The sequence below is a fragment of the Oryctolagus cuniculus genome, chromosome 2 (assembly GCF_051225735.1).
Source record: "Oryctolagus cuniculus isolate XC-2025 breed Fujian yellow rabbit chromosome 2, ASM5122573v1, whole genome shotgun sequence".
NCBI lineage: Eukaryota > Metazoa > Chordata > Mammalia > Lagomorpha > Leporidae > Oryctolagus > Oryctolagus cuniculus.
Genome location: NC_142868.1, coordinates 185,244,883 through 185,265,429, shown reverse-complemented (window position 1 = coordinate 185,265,429; position 20,547 = coordinate 185,244,883).

Below are 20,547 nucleotides of genomic sequence, written 5' to 3'. Positions count from 1 at the left end.
CTCTCTCACGTTTTCAAATAAAATATAGTTAGAAATACTCTACTTTGAAGAGTAACACAAGAGTAGAAGGGAGATATCAGAGCTGATGAAACAAACAGAATGCTAATGCAATGGTTTGTGTGTCCATCACTTCAAGCAATAATTATTGAACATTTTCAAAGAACATAGGATACATTTTTGTGTTTCCTGATGACAAAGAGTACTTACTGAGAGGTTTTATTTTAGGTGTTTTGAACATTAAACCAGTAAACAAACCCCTCACCCTCATGGAGCACCACCTGAGAGCTGGCACTGACTCTGCCCTGGGGATTTACTTTCCTTGGCTCATTTGTGCCACGTCTGAGTCAGGGAGGCATCAACCCTGCTGCAGACCCTCCTGCCTCTCCTGGCAGAAGGCACTAGAAGTTCTGAGAAAGGTGCTTGTGAAGCTTATTCATGACAGAAACCTTCCCGGGACAAACAAGCTAGGAAATAAACACAGCATCAAGTACAGACTTCTGTGATTCACAGCGGGACAAGCAGGGCATCAATTTTAACATGCCTGTGGAGTTTGGAACGTTGTTGTCACTGTACTCTATAAACTCTGGGTTTCCCAAACTTATAGGTTTTGATTCATGATATTACCATGTTCATTTCTGTTTCTACTTCACCTCCTTTTAGCAAAAATATAGAAGGAGGCACAGGCATTGTGGCACAGCAGCTAAACCAGCTGCTACATGGGATACACACTACCCATGTAGAGTGTCTGGTTTGTGCCCCAGCCTCTCCACTTCCAATCCAGCTTCCTCATAGTGTATATTCTGGTAGGCAGTAGAGTCACTGCCACTCATGAGGAAGACCCAGATGGAGCTTCCAGGTCCCAGCTTTGGCCAGATCTGCCCCAGCTATTTGTAGGCATTTAAGTAGTGAACCAGTGGATGGAAGATCCAGATCTCAAACGCTCTCTCACTCCCACTCTCCCTCCCTTCACCCCTCCATCTTTCTTTCTGTGTTTCACCTTCTCTCTGCCCCTCTCTCTGTCATTTTGCCTTTTTGAATAAAAATTATATATATATATATATATACTTCTTTTTAACTATTTCAATACTTACTATTACCAATTTAACCATCAGTTTTACTACTATTATAGTTAAGATATCCTACCAACACTAGAAATAGATGTTTATTGATTCCCATTACTTTATTTAATCCTAATAACTCTGATTTATAAAGATTAAGTGACTTACCTATGATCAGCGCACAGGGAGTGGATTGATCCTGGATTCTGTTACAGTTCTATACAACTCTAGGGTCTGATATGCTGCAAACATACAAACTGCTACATCTTTGCCTCCTGCATTGAGCTGCCACAAAATGTGCTGTTCTGTGTTGACTTTCTCTGACTTACCGGGCAGTAGTTTCCATGGTGCCTTTCAGTTGGCTTCAGTTCTGCACTCTGACCTCCACAGCACTTATCTAGTTAACACCAGAATGTGCCCAATATACATATTTAAATTATTTTTGTTTTTAATTTCATCTGGACCCATCTTCTTCCCACAAGTACCAATAATAGCTCATTTCCATAATTATTCACAGATTACAAACACTTCTGCACATATAATCGCTGTTGTGTTTTGCATCTGTCCTGGGGGTGATTCAATTCACTTCTTTCTCTTCCTATTTTATAGTTTGACACAAAATGGTACACACTCACATATACATACAGCCACCCACAAGGGTCCTGCAGAAAGTTTGTGAAATGTGGATTAAAAATGTGTTCATTTTCATGCAAGCTACTTTTAAATCAATGTATGTAAGACATCTTCAAAAATTTTAATACATATTATGAAAAAACTATGCATGTAACTCAAAAAAATTTTTGCACAAAAATGAACATCTTTTAATTCTACTTTTTCCACAGACTTTTTAAGTGCCCTCATGCACACATAAAATCTCCCTGCATGTGTTCCTCCTAGTTCTATGTTTGGCACTGGAATGGACATTAGAAGATCTTTCTCTGCCCTGAAGAGTGCACACTCTATGAGGATAAAGGGACACCTGGACAGATGGCTCTGACTGACTCGATAAACGGAAGGGATCCTGGGATGGGTCAAAGCTGAGACTTTCTGAGGGCCACAGGAAGACCTCACAGAGGACCACAATCTCTCACCATTTAGAAACGTTCTGAAGCATGATGCCAGAAAAAAGAGTTTGAGACATCAGAGCTAAGCCTGCGGCAGAAATCAGAGACCACCCCCCCCCCAACTCATTTGAACATTCCCAACTGTCCCAGGAAAGAGTGTATCTAAAGTTCTAGGTTGGGTTCTTCCTTTTCCACTTTATCTGGGTGTTTTTTATTTCCCTCCAAAACATTCTAAGGCTTGATATGCTATATTTTTTTCATTGACTGCATTTCCAAAATTGGAAGAAAAGCAAATAGGAATGAGTATTATAGTCAATGACAATATATGGGTGGTACTGAAAAATGTATAGAGTGACTTACTCTCACCACAAAAAGGATCACCGTGCAAAGTAATATGTTTGTTAATTAGCTAGATTCACCGTTCTACAATGCATGCATACTTCAAAAGCATCATGTTGCATGTGCTAAATGCATATATTCTGTCATTTAAAAAAAATGCCTAGCATCAATTTTAAGTATCCCATTCTGAAAACTCTTTCCTGAGAACACAAAATGTTCAGAATGCATGGAAATATAACTCAGACTATTTAAATCAAGGGAAAGAAATCTGACCCTCAGCCTGCTTTTATAAATAAAGTTTTATTGGAATGCATCCAAGCTCATTTGCTGACATATTGTCCATGGCAGCTTCCTTGCAGTCGTTGTGAAAGACCATATGGCCTGCAAAGCCAAAAATATTTACTGTCTAGACCTCATCAGAAAAAGGTAGCCAATCACCAGTCTAAAGAGTAGGGAAAAAAAGAAGGTATTAAACTTAACACTGTTATGACTCTTAGAGCACTGCTTTTCAACATGTGGTCTGTAGACAAATGTTGGTTTGTGATACAGTACACACAGAAATTGAGAACAAACATTGAGAAACTCTGCAGCAATTTGACATGGGTAATTTTAATGTTGGTTGAATCAAATAACAATTAAAACATTGGCTTTTGTTTTTCATTTTTTTTCATAGTTATCATGTTTTAATAATCTTACTACTGCAATCTGTTTTTTTTAACTTAACAATGCATTAAGGAATGTGAATTTTAAAAAACATTTTTCTCCATGACGAATAGTTGGAGTAACATGCCCTACAGCACAGGTGACTGGAACTATCCATCAAAGGAGCCAGAATTCACCAGCACAAAAGGCCTAGAGTATGGGGTTTTGCTTGAAAAATATGTAACCTGAAATACTTTAATACTTCTGTCTTTGTAGCTGGAGAAACAATGATATCTGCATTAAGTCATTTTAATCCATCATCATATTATCTGTAAGGTTCATAGTAACAATGTATGCTTTCTTATTCAGCTGAGTTGCAAATAAGAAACAAAGAAAAACTCACGGAATCTCTCCTGATTCCACACGGACTTTCAGCCAAGGAGCACTCTAGTCTATATATATGTGAACATGTCCATGTACATATGTGTGCATGCACGTGAATACATACACAGGTTTGTACATGTGTGTGTGTGTGTGACTTCATTGTAGACTGAATTCGTAGATCTATGAATAGATCATAGAATCTATAAACCTTGGACTTCACAGTCATTGATTTTTTTCATTACTCTGTATTTAAATTGCACTGGAAATTGGTTTTAGACCAGTGGCTATTAAGCAGAAACCAAGTGTTACTCTTACCCTAAAATCAGAAAAAAATTCTTTCAACATAAGAAATGATGATTCTATAAGTCTGAAAATCATTTGTCACTCAAAACGTCTCTAAAACCCCAACAGTCATAAGCTCTTGTTGCCTACTGCAATCAGTAATTGAAGTAATTTCCTTCATTATATGGAATGAATTAATAGCATCCAGTTAGACAATAACCCCCAAAGTGGCAGCGGGTACTGAGATGGATTTGTCTTACAGGGTGGTGGCTCCCTTTGTAATATGCACACCTCGCAACCTAATCTGTCCTATCCTCCACAGCAGTGTGGTCTCCTGGACTCATTTCTGCATGCCAAAGCCTTCTGCTGGGAGAAGGTCCTTGCTGGGCATTGCTAGTAAACAAATTAGAGAAACTCCATTATGTTGTGTGAAAGGCCTCGCATTTTTCTCTTGCTGATTGTAATTAAGTTCATCTAAAGGTCAGCAGCGAAGGGCCCTCTGTGATCAGGCTGCTGTATATGGAGGAGCTTTGTCATATTTAATAATGCGGCTCTGCTGTGGATACTGCATCCGAACTGGAACCCATCCAGCCGCAGCACTAGACTGCTTTGTGTCTGTGAACACTTACAGCACGTGTTCGTCAGCTCACATCACTGGCAGCAGAGGAGGAAGATGGAGGGGTGAGGGCTTTGTAGCTGTGGCTACAAACAGCTGCTTTGAGAAAGCAATTCCCAATTAATTTACTAATATGCATAGCTCTCCCTCCCCCACTCCCAAGTGCTGGAAACCCTTTGTAAGTTTACCATAATTGATATTATTAGAATTGTTTACAAGCGCTAACTGTACATCAGCACTTGGCAAATTGTTCTGATTCTGATGCTTCCACAATGACGCAAACTGAACCGAGGGCACCTCTAGCTGGCTTGACGGAGGAGCCCTCTGGATTTCTTGCTGGGCTGTTCTCCAAGCCAATACGAACAGCACAAGTCTGGGCTTTCAGAAGGAGTCCAGGTAAATGCTTGGTCTGTCATCTCTACTAATCCACTATTAAAAGAATCTCCTAACCAGCCTATCCAAGGGCCTTATATAACTTTTTTAAAATCATACTTGATCATTTTTGTGTACCTGTGAAATGAAGATGCGCTATGACTCAGTCAGCAATTAGGGGGCAATGTAGTTATCATCCTGCACGCAATACTCTTGAGGGTAAATCAGGGTTGTTTCAGGCAGACAGAAACACATTGCTCTTTCTAAAGCCAATTGCTAAGGAAACTAAGATACTTAGACAGGTTTGTTAAAATCCTATTTAGCACAGCCTTATTTTACCTTCATTACTATCACTATCTTCCTAAAGAAACTCTGCCGCTAGTTTCTCTCTTAAAAGCACAGTGCCAGGCTAGAAATAACAACTCCTTCAACACAGGAAATACAATTTTACAGAATGTAATATTCAGACTAATAGCAAGAAACCTATAAAATCAGGTGACTGAATGAGAGGTCTCATTCCCGAGAGCCCAAGAACAGTTTTCAACAGAATGTGAATATACACCCCTCCCATTCCCCCTGAGAATCAAGGTCTTTAGGGTCATCCAAAGGCCTGGGAAGATTCAGGGAGCAGTTGATGTATCAGTGCGTTGGACTGGTTGATTAGTGCTCTGCTACTGCACAAGATCCTACAACATCAAGTAAGTTGAGTTTGCGGTGACTTTTGAGGAGCCCAGGCCTGCGCCCTGCAGATATGAGGAACACAGCTCCAAATACGAATTCTAGGGCTCTGAACCCTACCTCAGGAAATGTGCACTTCAAAAGTGCATGCCAAATGGCCTCAGTTATTTTTTTAAGTTAAGCTTACATAACTTTGATACATTTTTCAAAACTATGAAAAAATGGTGCATTCAGATTTTTTATTTATAATTTTTAATTCTGTTGTATGTGCTTTGGATCTCCATTAAGCATTTGCTTTCGAAATATCTTGAAATCTCCCAAGGTTACAAGCATTGAAACAGTTCTCAAACACTGGAAGAAGCAGGTTGGCGAGAACACAATGATTAATTTTGATATCAGGAGAATCACTTTTCCCTACTAATATGCCTGGCATCAAGTCTACGTGTATGGGATGAGGGGTGGTATTTGTTTTCTCCCCTTTAACCAATTTCACAACTGAATGAGCCTCAAGCTTATCTCTTGCCTCAGCAACTCAGAGAGATGCCCACCACAGAGCTGTATCCAGCACTTACTGATAATCTAAGTACTGTACGTAATGGGCCCTGCGTGCTCCCGGGGGAATATCCACACAGAGGCCAGAGGTAGCGAAGCACAGCCTCTATTCCCAGATACAGCCATGCTTGTCTTTGGGCAAATTGCACTTTCTTTGTTTTCTTGTTTGTTTTCTTTTCTTTACCCAAATACTGCTCATTTCATCTTCCAAATCACTGTCGTGGGGCCGCCTTCCCAAAAAAACACAGAGCAAGCTCTCAGCTCTTGAGCAACTAAAGCAAGGAACTGGAAATCAGAATTTGTGGCTAGAATCCTACATAACCATTGTTATAAGAACGTAAGTAGAACTACTGAGTACTGTGAATCTGGGTTTTTTGGCAGGCAGTGGCAATTGAAAGGATGCCAAACTCAGAGACCCCAAGCCTGAGTGTGAATCCAGGTTTGAACACATATCCACTATCCGACCTTGAGAAACGGCTTAAATCCTGTGCCTCAGTTTCCTCTGTTGTATAACAATGGCCGTGCTTATGTGTACAGTTGTGGCAAATCAAACAGGATGTGCTCTTGTCTGGCAGACAGCAGAAGCTCCCCATGTACAATTTGTCCATCTTAACCAGACCCATAGCCAGAAGAATGAAAATGGATACTCAAAGTAGAAAATTATGTCACTGAGTCTCTGCTTCCTATTGAGAAATTTGCTACATTCCAGGGACTGGGAACTGCAATGCTTAAACTTATCTTTAACTCAAAGTCGCCAGTTCTATTAAGGACCAACACACAGAAAACTATCAGTATCCAGTAAGTCAAGGCTAGAAATTGGGTCCCCATACCCAAAATGTGACCATCTTCACAGCAGTGCTCAGAGATGTCTGGCTCCTTATTTTCAACCGAACTATAGTTTTGCCCTGAATTTGAAGACCCAGCATGACCCAAGCCAACCTTACACAGGTAAACTTGACCTCCACTGCTCTTCAGCCTTCACCCCCTGCCTCTGTCTTGTGGATGGCCTCTCAGCACCACCTCATCATGATAGCTAATTCTTTTCTGTTTGGAAACTTCTATCTCAACCGCAGCACAATTCTCCAGTCTTTACTGAGAGCCTTTCAAGCCATTCACCTCTCTCTTGGCATTGAGAGCTCACCAGAGTGTAGCCTGTGGAGTTACCTTTGTGCTCATATTGATTCTTTGGGCCCTGTTCTTTTCACTGATGGAAGAGCAGACACATTGTAGGCAGAGAACTTAACCCAAACATTTCCTCTTCTTGACATTCAGACATACACACATCCAGGATGACTTCAATCAACACTTTAGAAGAAGTTGCTATGCAGGACTTTTTTTAAAGGAAAACTGTAATTTAAATAAAACTAATTTTGAAATCTTTCTACATCAAGCGTTACCCCCATGGACCACTGTGTCTTGTGGAACTGGGTAGTCAGAGAAGAGTGCTTATTTTCACTACCAAAAAGGAATCAAATGTGCATGTATATGTGTATCACTCTGCCTTCAAATAAACAAAAACAAATAAATTTTAAAAATTCAAAAGTAATGGCCAGCACTGTGGCACAGAGGGTTAAATCCCCAGGCTGCAGTGCTCCATTTCATATGGGAGCCTGTTCGAGTCCCAGCTGCTCTGCTTCCAATCCAGCTCTCTGCAATGGCCTGGGAAAGCAGAAGATGGCCCAAGTCCTTGGGCCCCTGCACCAGCGCAGGAGACCCAGAAGAAGCTCCTGGTTCCTAGCTTCAGATTGGCACAGCTCCAGCCATTGCAGCCAACTGGGGAGTGAACTAGCAGATGGAAGACCTCTCTCTCTCTCTCTCTCTCTCTGTGTGTGTGTGTGTGTCTCTACCTCTCTCTGTATCTCAGTCTTTCAAATAAATAAAATATATCTTTAAGAAAAATTCAAAAGTAACTGCAATGTCTCTTGGATATTTTATTGCATAAAATATCGTAACCTTTGCACACTCACATGTCCAGAGCCAGGTCACTGGTAGACTTGCAGGCAACTGCCATAGCATGGATATCTACCACTCAGAGTTCCAGGAAGTGTTACCTATTTCATGGTTACAACTCACACAGTATAACAAGTCTAATTTTAATGTTAATCAACATTTATTCATTTTGTCAAAATAAGATATGGCAATTGCTAAGGATGGGTATTGTCATACTTATAAAAACTTCAAGGATATATTTTGAGAAAATAAGTCAGAAAATTAGAAATTATACTCCATGTTTTGCTACACTGGTAGCTGTTTATATTTCATACTTATTTAAATTTTGTCCTATTTTTAATTTTTAAAGATGACCCTTTGAGATAGTAGCCTTTCCATTCTCACGGAGAGTGCTATTTCCTATGCTTCTTGAAGGCAACAGATATAATACATTTACAACTATCTTTTCTGCCTTAATAATATAGCATATTCTGTGTATGTGCTTAACCATTTTCAGGAAGTGCTATGGTGCTGTACTTGTCTATCTGAGCTTGCTTTTAGCTTTTAGTATCATGTGAGTAGGCTGCATTGTACATATCCATTCATATCTAATTGGACATTTAGATTATTTCTAGATTTAATATGGTTTTATAAACCATTCAATAAGGAATGTATTTACCCCAAATGGAAATTATTGGAATGCAGAACATGTGTATTGTAAATGTTACTAGAGAGGGAAATGTTGCTCTCCAGTTTTAAAAATTAACAATTTCATTCAGAAATTATCATGCCCTTATCTTCTACGAGATACCACTATTGATGAGAAATCTGCTTTCACTCTAATTAATAATCAGGCTAGGGTTAGCACACAGGTGGTTGGGGTTACCTAGTCACAGGAAACTAAAAAGCTACATGGTTCTAGCTCCTACTTACACATCCAGAACTGGTTCTTGTCCACCAAGCATGGAATGGATTTGGCATCTGTTTCTCTGGCATTAAAAATTGGACCAGATTATTTCTACTTGGTCCTTATTATAGATATTCTGGCTCTTGTTTCCCTGTGATTCTTGGAAATTTTTGTTGATGACTTTGAGTAAAGACATGTATAAAGACAGATTTTTTTCTAGAGTTTTAAATATATAATATTTATCAAGCCTGCCTATTTTGAAGAGTTAGAACTTGCATGTGGTTATAATTCCATCTTATAATTTTCTTTTTTATTACAAAAGGCAAAATTTCTGAGCCATTATCATTTTAATGTGTATTATTTCCTATTCATAAATGTAATGTGTGTGATTTATAAAAATTAAAACATTACTGAATTACAGTTTCCTTAAATCTTTCCTAGAAGATAGGGTACTTGTAATGACATTAAAATGTGATGCTATGATGCTAGCAATGGTCATTCAACCAAATAATGGGAAGACATTTACAAAGCAACTGGATATTTAACAATTTTCTATAATTCATTTAGTCAATCTGGACACGTATGAGTTTGTTTTGAAATTCTATTCTTCAGGCCAATTTCATAGCAATATAGACTGACAAATCACATGTTTTGATATGCTATTAATATTTAGAGAGCACCCAACCCAGGTTTATCACTAATGTCACCTTGAGTGAGAAAATGATGCTCAAACATTATTTAAATTTATGGCAACATGCAAAAGCAATTATTATTATTATTATTTTAGAAACTGATGCAAGGAGTTCATCTCAAATGGCTACCACATAGAATATTTATAACCTAGGAATGCTTTCAACAAATTTTCTGATAAAAGGGATTTTAGGAAATAAAATGTCTACCACCATAGATGAACAGTGCCATAAGAGAGAAAATTTCACTTTTTCTCTTCTGGACATAAATTTTTATTTCAATGATTCTTAAAAGATGGAGAGAGAGAAACACTGATCTCTAAGTTTCCAGAATCCTGAGTACACAGTAGGAAGAAGTGTTCATTTCTGTAGGAAGGCGAATCGCAGGAGAAGGGAAGTCCCTCTCATGGAGGAACAGGTGCAGTTCGGTTACTGCTCGGCTCCTCATAATGGAGCACTCACCCACAGAGAGCAATGAAAGCACAGGTCTCTTAGTTCTTTCTTTCAAATACAAGGAGTGTTCAAAAAGGCCATGGAAAATACTTTATGAAAATCATCACAAAACAATTATATAGCATATGGTTAGGTAAAAACTATGCGTGCATTTCAAATTTTTATTTTCATACAAATATGCTTATCTTTGATTCCACTTTTCTTTCTTTTTTTTAACCTTTATTTAATGAATATAAATTTCCAAAGTACAGAATATTGATTACAATGGCTTCCCCCCAATAACGTCCCTCCCACCCACAACCCTCCCCTTTGTCAATCCCTCTCCCCTTCCATTCACATCATGATTCATTTTCGATTCTCTTTATATACAGAAGATCAGTTTAGCATACATTAAGTAAAGATTTCAACAGTTTGCTCCCACACAGAAACATAAAGTGAAAAATACTGTTTGAGTACTAGTTATAGCATTAAATCTCAATGTACAGCACACTAAGGACAAAGATCCTACATGAGGAGTAAGTGCACAGTGACTCCTGTTGTTGACTTAACAAATTGACACTCTTGTTTATGGCATCAGTAATCACCCTAGGCTCTTGTCATGAGCTGCCAAGGCTATGGAAGTCCCCTGAGTTCACCAACTCTGATCATATTTAGACAAGGCCATGGTCAAAGTGGAAGTTCTCTCCTCCCTTCAGAGAAAGGTACCTCCTTCTTTGATGACCCATTCTTTCCACTGGGATCTCACTCGTGGAGATCTTTCATTTAGGTTTTTTTTTCCCCCAGAGTGTCTTGGCTTTCCATGCCTGAAGTACTCTCATGGGCATTTCAGCTGGATCCGAATGCCTTAAGGGCTGATTCTGAGGCCAGAGTGCCGTTTAGGACATCTGCCATTCTATGGGTCTGCTGTGTATCTCACTTCCCATGTTGGATCGTTCTCTCCCTTTTTTATTCTATCAGCTAGTATTTGCAGACACTAGTCTTGTTTATGTGCTCCCTTTAACTCTTAGTCCTATCATTATGATCAATTGTGAACAGAAATTGATCACTGGGACTAGTGAGATGGCATTGGTACATGCCACCTCGATGGGATTGAATTGCAATCCCCTGGTATGTTTCTAACTCTACCGTTAGAGGTAAGTCAGCTTGAGTATGTCCCGAATTGCACATCTCTTCCCTCTCTTATTTCCACTCTTATTTTTAACAGTGATCACTTTTCAGTTAAGTTTCAGCACTTAAGAAGAATTGTGTATTGATTACAGTATTCAACCAAAAGTATTAAGTAGAACAAACAAAAATACTAAGAGGGATAACATATTAAGTTGCTCATCAACAGTCAGGGTGAAGGCTGATCAAGTCACCGTTTCTCCTAGTGTTCATTTCACTTTAACAGGTTTTCTTTTTGGTGCTCAGTTAGTTGTCACCTATCAGGGAGAACAAGTGGTATTTGTCCCTTTGGGATTGGCTTATTTCACTCAGCATAATGTTTTCCAAATTCCTAACAGGGAACACTTTTCAGTTAAAATTTAAACACCTAAGAATAATTGTGTGTTAATTATAGAGTTCAACCAATGGTACTAGAACAAAAAAAAAATACTATAATATATGATTCCACTTTTCCATTGAACATTTTGAATTACTCTCTCACATATATAAACAAGTGTCATATAAATATTCTGTGAAGGTATGTCGCATGGGGATGTGGTCTTTTAGCCTAGTGGTTAAGATATCTATATCCCACACTAGAGTGCATCCCACATCAGAGTACAATTCCTGACTCTTGCTTCTACCTCCAACTTCCTGCTAATGCAGACCCTTTGGAGATAGTGGTTATGGCTCAATTGATTTCCGGATATCCATGTGGGATCCCTGGATTGTATTCCAAATTCAGCTCTGCCCTGACTCAACCCTGACCATATGGCATTTGGAGAGTGAGCTAGCAGATTGGCGTGCTTACTCTCTTGCTCTCACTCTCTTTCACCCTCTCAAATAAACAAACAAATGTCTTTTTTAACGTCATTTAAAAGATCACTATTCAAAATCCTCCAATAAACATCCTAGGAGATCCAAGTTACCAATGAGAAGTCTCTCTCCCTTTCTTTTTCTCTCTCTCTCCCCTCTCTCCCTCCCTTCTTTTTCCTTTCCCTTTCCCTCTCTTTCTCCAGTCACTCAAATGCCATTTTTAAAAATTCACATACTATGAACCAACACTCAGGACGCCTTCATTGTGGAGGACATTATGAATTCAAATGTGAATTGAACATATGGAATTCTGGTCCCTAGGTATGTATAATACCTAGATATACAACGACCTGGTTAGCAGATTCTTCATACCTCAGTACTAGGTTGGCATTACAGGCAAACTAAGAATGTGACTTTCAAATTTCTCTTTAGTTTCTCTAATTTGTGATCCCATTACTTCATTTAAGACTTTTATTAGCTTTGTTAAATAGTTTTTGAGGGTATTTGAGGTTCACAATAGCTAAGATATGGAATCACCTCAATGTCCATCAACTGAGGACTAGATAAAGATTATAGTATATATAAACTATGACATATGACACAGTGGTTAAAATAATGAAATCTTTTGCAACAAAATGAATGCAACTAGAAATCATCATGCTTAGTGACATAAGCCACTCCCAGAAAGACAAATACCACATGTATTCCCTGATCTGTGGTAACTAATAGAGTACCCAAAAATATAATGTATAGGAGTGAAATGGACATTTTGAGATTCAGTGCTCGTTTATAGCCCTTGTCTCTATTGTTGAGGAGTAGTGTGAGATATAGAGACAGTGAGAGCGAGAGCTAGAGCGACCGAGTGAGAATCTATCCATCTTCCCTCTGTTGGTTTATTCCCCAAATGGCTGCAACAGCCTGGAATCAACCAAGCAAAAACAATAGCCAGGAACACCTTCTAGATCTCCCATGTGGGCAGCAGAGACCCCATCACTTGGGCCATTTTCCTCTGCTTTCCCAGGCACATTAGCAGGGAGCTGAATCAGAAGTGGAATAAGCAGGTCTTGAATTGAAACTCACATGAGATGCCGGCATCGCACGTGGCAGCTTAAACCACAGTGTTGGCCCAATGCTTAATCTATTTTCTGCTCCTATATTGCAATACCACAGACCAGGTAACTTATAAACAGAGGTTTCTTCTGATCATGGAGCTGGAGATAGGGATGTTCACGACCAAAGAGGTAGCATAAAGTAAAGACGTTTATGCTGCGTTATAGCATGACAGAAGTAACGCAAGTACAAATAAGGCAGAAAGAAAAAATCTGGCAGTGGATATAACAAAGCCACTCACATGAAATCTAATGCAATTCATCCAAATACTATCACTTCAGTCCGTATTTTCTATGAAAGATTATAGATGAGATCATAAACATTCTTCTTTTATACAAAGCCTTTGAAATTCTAAGTATTTCTATTTGTCAGTGTTCTCCAGAAAGGGAGCAAAAAGACATATATGTGGGGTTCTTCAAAAAATTTGTGGAAAATATTTAAAAATTTGCACCAAAATAAATTTACCTTTTAATTCCACTGTCATGAATTTTTGAAGTACTTCACATACACATGAATGTGCATATGAATGTATGAACTCAGTATCTACACACGATGTAGTACATTAGAGGGGTTGGCTCACATTATTATGGGTGCTGAGAAGTCCCACATGAGGCTGCCTAAACACTGGACATTTAGGATGATGAAAACATGGCTCAGTGCAAGTCCAAGGCTCTGAACCAGACAAGCAGTGTTTAACCCTCGGTGCAAGGCTAAAGACGCTGAGGACTCCAGGAGCACTGATGGAAATCCAGCCACTCATGTTCTAAAGCTGGTCAGCCTGGAATTGAGAAGTCCAAGGGCAGCTGAAGAAGAGCTCACTATAGCTCCAGAGAAAGACATCAATACACCTTCCTTATGGTGTTGCTCTTTCCAAGCCTCTAACCAGCTGCACTGATGCCCGCCCCCTTACACCAAGGACAGATCTTTTCTCTCCCCCAGACTTCACACACCAATTGCTCCTGGAAAAGCCCTCAGAGCCATGCAGTGAAGACTTTATGAATTCTGAAGAGATTTCTTAATTCACCTACAATTAAGCATCACACACACACCACTCAACTTTGTCACTGCTAAGTGAGAAAAACAAACAAAAAGCACACACCCTAAAATCAACTCCAAGAATTGTTAAGTGAGAGAATTTTTTGGCACGTTGATGATAATGCGTCCCATGAAATGTATCTCATGTGTGACTGGTTTCTAGGTTGCTCTATTTAACCAATTAGGTACACTTGTGAAAGCTTTAAATAGCGTAAATCTGGTGTTTATATTTGCTTAAGTGTTGATTTGTAGTCCTTTCTCAATGCAAGCTCAAGTGAGACTCTCAGTCTAGGGTGGGTTGCAAATGTGTGACAGAGTGAGACTGTGTGTTTAAAACTCTTGACTTGTGGAATATCTGCAGGAAGTCTTCAGGTAGATATCTTTCTATTTCACAAATGCTGCAAATCAGGAAATCGAATCTCAGAGTATTCCAGATAAAGTCATTCAGCTACCAGTGCAAATCATATTTTGAACCTAAGTTTTTACTCCAAAATACATACATACCACAGAGGATCATTTTGTCTCAGAGTTTAATGTTATTAGAATATACTTTTAATAACAACATACAATTCAACCTATATTCTTTTAAAATTTTTTTTATTTATGGGGCTGGCGGTGTGGCAGAGCGTGTTAATGCCCTGGCCTGAAGCACCGGCATCCCATATGGGCGCCAGTTTGAGACCCGGCTGCTCTCTTCTATGGCCTGGGAAAGCAGTACAAGATGGCGCAAGTCCTTGGGTCTCTGCACCCACATGGGAGACCCAGAAGAAGCTCTTGGCTCCTGGCTTTGGATTGGCGCAGCTCTGGCTGTTGGCGTTTAATTGAGTAGTGAACCATCAGATGGAAGACCTCTTTCTCTCTTGCTCTGCTTCACCTCTCTCTGTGTAACTCTGACTTTCAAGTACATAAATAAATATTTAAAAAATTATTTATTTGTTTTCAGAGAAACACACACACACACATACACACATATGAGAGAGAGAGAGAAATATGAGCTGACATCTGCTGCTTTACTACCCCAATATCTACAACTGGGCAGAAGCCAGGGCCCAGGAATTCAGTTTAGGTCTCCCATAAAAGTGGCGGGAATGTGAGTAATCAACCATCACTGCTCCCTCCCAGGATCTGCTTTAGCAAAATGTTGGTTCAGGAGGGCAGGAGGCTGGTAGGGGACCCAGGTCCTCCATTACGGGATGTGGGCATCTTCAGCAGCGCATTGATTGTTACATCTCACACCTGACTCACATCTTTCAATTTAATCACTTTTCCATCAAATAAAACCTTTCATTTTTCATCCAAGTCTTTCTTGGTCCACAGCTTCTGGCAAAAGTTACTTATATTGGAAAACAAGGAAAAAAAATTGTAGAGCAGGAACTCACTGATTTTTAAACTGGGAAAAATGTATAGGCAATATTAGAAGGAGGATGTGCCTTAGAAATACATTAGTTCAAAAAATGCAAGAAAACGGCCCAAGTTTTTGGACCCCTGTTACCCAGGTGGGAAACCCAGGTGGAGTTCCAGGCTCTTGGCTTTCACCTGGCCCATAGCTATTGTGACCATTTCGGGAGTGTACCAGGAGCTGGAAGATCTCTGTTTCTCTCTCTCTCACTGTAACTCTGCCTTTCAAATAAATAAATCTTTTAATAAAAATAAACAGTAAAAAAGACCAAATATATTCTTAATGCAAGAGAAAGTACTGCAAAGTATATCACAGTCGATGTATCTAGAACGTATCCTCTGTCTTGGGCCCACTAAAATAGTAGAAATAATAGAATCATAGATATATTAAATAAAAAATTTAACTACAAATTCATCTTGTATTCCGATGGGAAGACAGTCTTCTTCAGAAAAGATTTCGATCAACTAGGCTGACATTACATTTCTACTGACTGTAACCGGGACGGTGTTGTCTAAGTGTTTCCCAGGTAAAGGGACGGCGTCTTTACTTCCAAGAACACACATGCAATTACACAGCCACACAGTTTCAGACTGCCAGCTGTCACGAAAACTTCTCTGATTTTTCAAAACTCTTCCAATTCCATAAGCTTTGTCCACTTGTGTAATAGAGTATGTTCCTCATGACGTGCACGAGTGTATCCTCTTAAATATGATGGGAGAACTCCAGTGAGCAGGTGTTACAGACAAGATCTATTCAAACGTTTATCTTCTTCTACATGTAAATCACCCAAGAAGCGACTCAATCCCACTGACGTGATCCAGACGTCCTGCTCATAATCTTGGAGCAGACATTTCAGTGTATGCCACACGGTAGGTAGACACTACTGGATATTTCACATATTATTTCAATTCTGAGGGATCCTCCACTTTTTCAGGAAAAGTATAATATATATTGTAAAATATTAAGAACATAGAGCTTGTAAAATTTTAATGTGCACACAAAAGTCTTTTACAACCTTCTCACTCACTAAGTGGTCCCACATTAAAATAAAATAAATCTTCACCCAAAGAGAAAGCACTTAAAATGTGCAGTCTTCTCAGATTTTAGTCCCCCAAAGAATTCATTTTTCTTACTAGTGTCAGATACAATAAAATCATCAGTTCCAAGAAAAAATAATTAAGGCACTTAGCATGATGTTTTACTTTCAGTATTTAAAAATCAGCTATTTCTTATGATCAGTAATTTGGGGTTCCATTAGATTTTATGATACTAAATCTAGATTTACACAATGGATACTAATGACTTTGGACTCTCAGACACTTGCTACTTAAAGAGTCTAAAACCAGGATATCTGCCAAGAAATTATGTTCATAAAAATTAGGCAGTGAATGCAAAATGATCAAGTGGGGCATACACAAAGCAATAGCCCAAATCCTACAGAATGATATTTTCATGTGTTTCCAATTTCTTACAAACCATCATGCTTACACAGAAATAGCCTTGATTGATTTGTAGTTTTCATCATTTACTTCTGCTATGCTGGTCTAAATATATTAGAATATATTATTAATAAGTGCCTCCTATGGGGGAGGAGTCTTCAAGGCATATTGTGGAAAAAACAATGCATGGATTTAAAAAAAAAAATCTGTGCACCAAAATCAGCTTACTTCCTCGTTCAGTTTTTCCACAAGCACTTAAGCTCCCTGTATATGAGATACTGTTCTTTACAATAAGGATTAAAAAAAAAGCAGTGAAAAGAAAATAAACCCTAGTCCTTGCCTACTAAGAATTAAGAAACTGGTTGAGGGAAATACAAAATAAAGTAAGTTCAATGCTCTGAGGCCACGTGACTGTAAGGGACAGACAGTGAACCCTGAGAGGCCCAACAGCTCTGCAAAAGCTTCACGGAGAAAACAGTTAGAAAAAGAGAAAGGCCACATGGGGGCACTTACAGGTCTTAGCTGGGAGAAGGAGGTTTTACATCTGTGCTTCTCAACATACAGTTTTCTTCAAGAACCTAAACACAAATGCCTCAAACAGGTGTATATTTTCAGGCCCCACTTAGAATCAGCGTCCTTAAGTTTAGCGCCAACACACGTACTGCATGGGGGTAGGACTCACGCAGTGTCAGACGCACAGAAGGTGCAGTCAGCAATCATTCACAGCCAACTGTTGTTTCTTTGGAAGGTATTACAATCTCCTACTTATAGGCTATGACTTATAATTATAAATTCTTCCATTATATATATATATTAATTATATTAACAAAATCATCTGCTTTTAATAGTAAGAATGCAACAAGATAAATTTTTTAATTTATTTGAGAGGTAGAGTTATAGACAGATAGCGAGACAGAGAGAAAGGTCTTCCTTCCGTTGGTTCACCCCTCAAATGTCCGCATGGCCGGCTCTGAGCCGATCCGAAGCCAGGAGCCAGGTGCTTCCTCCTGGTCTCCCATGCGGGTGCAGGGGCCCAAGCACTTGGGCCATCCTCCACTGCCCCCCCGGGGCACAGCAGAGAGCTGGACTGGAAGAGGAGCAACCGGAACTAGAATGCGGCGCCCATATGGGATGCCGGCACCGCAGGCAGAGGATTAACCAAGTGAGCCACAGCACCGGCCCCACAAAGTAAATTCTTTAGTTAAAGCATTATTTATAATGGCAGATATGTATTACCCTTTCTTGACTAAAATGAACTTCCTAAAATCTGTCACTTTCAGGACAACGTGAATTGCACTACTCACGGCCTCTGGGGGAATATTGAATTTTTTTTAAGATACTACTTATTTATTTGAGAAGTAGAGTTATAGTGAGAGGGAGAGACAAAGAGAGAAAGGTCTTCCATCTGTTGATTCACTCCCCAAATGGCCACAGCTACCAGAGCTGGGCTGACCCGAAGCCAGGAGCTTCCTCTGAGTCTCCATATGGGTACAGGGACCCACGTGCATGGGCCATCTTGCACTGCTCTCCCAGGCCATAGCAGAGAGCTGGATTGGAAGAGCAGCAGCCAGGACTCAAACCGGGGCCCGTATGGGATGCCAGTGCAGCAGGTGGAGGATTAACCTATTGCCCCACAGTGCCAGCCCCAAAGGCTGATTTTTGAGTGTTCATTTTTCTTTTTCTTTTTTTTTATTCTGGAGCAGTTAAGATTCCAATGAGCAGAAATACTTCTGTGAGGTCACTGAATTGCCTGTATCACACTTACATAAATTACTCCACACCAATATCTCTGTTGTAATAGTAATAATAATAAATCCCTACCAACATTTGCATATCACTTTTAAGATAAAATCTAGACTAACTTTTAAAGCAGAAACACCTGGCTCTAATTTGCAGTGCCTTGCAGTAAATTTCAGCTGTTATCTATTACTCAATAATTTAAATCTGATTATATCTCCCTGATCTCAATAACAAATTTGCCCAACTCCTTCCTTAAATTTAGAAGGCTTCTAATCTTCCTTCATTTTGGTGATAAGCATGGACAGAGAAAATATTGTTCCTTTATGGAAAATTTACAAAACAAAATGACCAAAGATAACTGTTAAGAGGACTAGATGCAGTGCAAATGGCTGCTTTGCTTTTGAAAGAAAATCGCCTTAAAAACACCGTAAAAATCTTTAACAGTCACCGTCTTGTTGTTTTATTCCTGAGGTGAATTTAGCTCAAGGCAGAATTATTTTGGTATTATTTCTAATGGCTCCACTATGGCCGGAGCCCAGAGCTGAGACACAATGCTGGCTCCCTGTGGATGGCCAGAACCCAGTGATGAGCGCCCCCCTCGGTGCCTCCCAGGATATGTATTAGCATGAAGTGCGAATCAGGAGCAAGAGCTGCAGATTGATCCCAGCACTTTGACATGGGATGCAGGTGCCTTCACTTCTATGCTAAATTCCCACCCCTGTGCTTTTTTCTTATGCTGATCTCCAGCATGATGTTTGGGTTTAATAAGATTGAAAAGTTTCCTAAATTTCACTGATGTGTTGGAAATTTACCACCTGCTAAAAGTTTTTGTAATCAGAAATCTCTAAAGATAGGCTACTTTTCTCTGTCTGAAAGTTGCAAAGCATTACTTAAAATAGAACTATATTTTAATGTGCATATACTGTATTTTTATCATGCTATCATTTCTAGAAAAATCTACGGAAGTAAAGACTGGTGCATTTGCAACGTTCACAAAAAGAACATTAAGCACAGGAATGGTGTCAATCATAGATATGCTCAGTACTTCTTGGGACTGCATACAGATCCTTCCCAAGAGAAGAAAATCTAAAGACAAATAATCCAGATAATAACCATTCATCTTCAAGCTAAAAGTGGTGACAATTTTACTGAGCTATTTTTAAAAAATGAAGTTTGTGTAAATAATGTTTCATTCATTATAAAAGTAGCTCCTATGCAATAAACATTTAGTCACATGGTTTGATGTAACAATGCATAAAGAAAACTCCTTAGGGCTGGTGTTGTGGCATAGTGGGTTAAGCTGACGCCTATAACACCATCATCTCAGATGGTCACTGGTTCGAGTACTATCTGCTCCAGTTCGGATCCAGCTTCCTACTAATGGCCTGGGAAAAGTAGTGGAAGACAGCCCAAGTACTTGGGGCCCTGCCACCGTATAGGAGACACAGATGAAGTTCCAGGCTCCTGGCTTTGGCCTGGCCCAGCACTGGTCATTGCAGACATCTGGGGAGTGAGCTGGCAGATGGAAGATCTCTCTCCATCTATTTCTGTAAATCTGCCTTTCAAAATAAATAAATACATATTTAAAAAAGAAAAAAATTCCTTAAGCATTTCAAAATCTAATGGTTCTAGAGCTTAAAGAACCAAAGGGGGGGGAAAAAAAAACCTTAGATCAAAACTTTGGAACTTTCAAGTCCAATGAACAACTTCTGGTATTTATCTTTCTCAGCTACTGTATGTGACTAATTAGCTCCAAGCATAGGCCTTTTCAGGGTTTCACTCAATACATTTTTTATTGCTAACAATGTTTTTAGCCTGTTTCTTTATAATGTGTCCCCATGAGTCCTGTAGCATGCTTCTCCAAGTTTGTACTTACTGATATGATCAGCTTCATGGATTC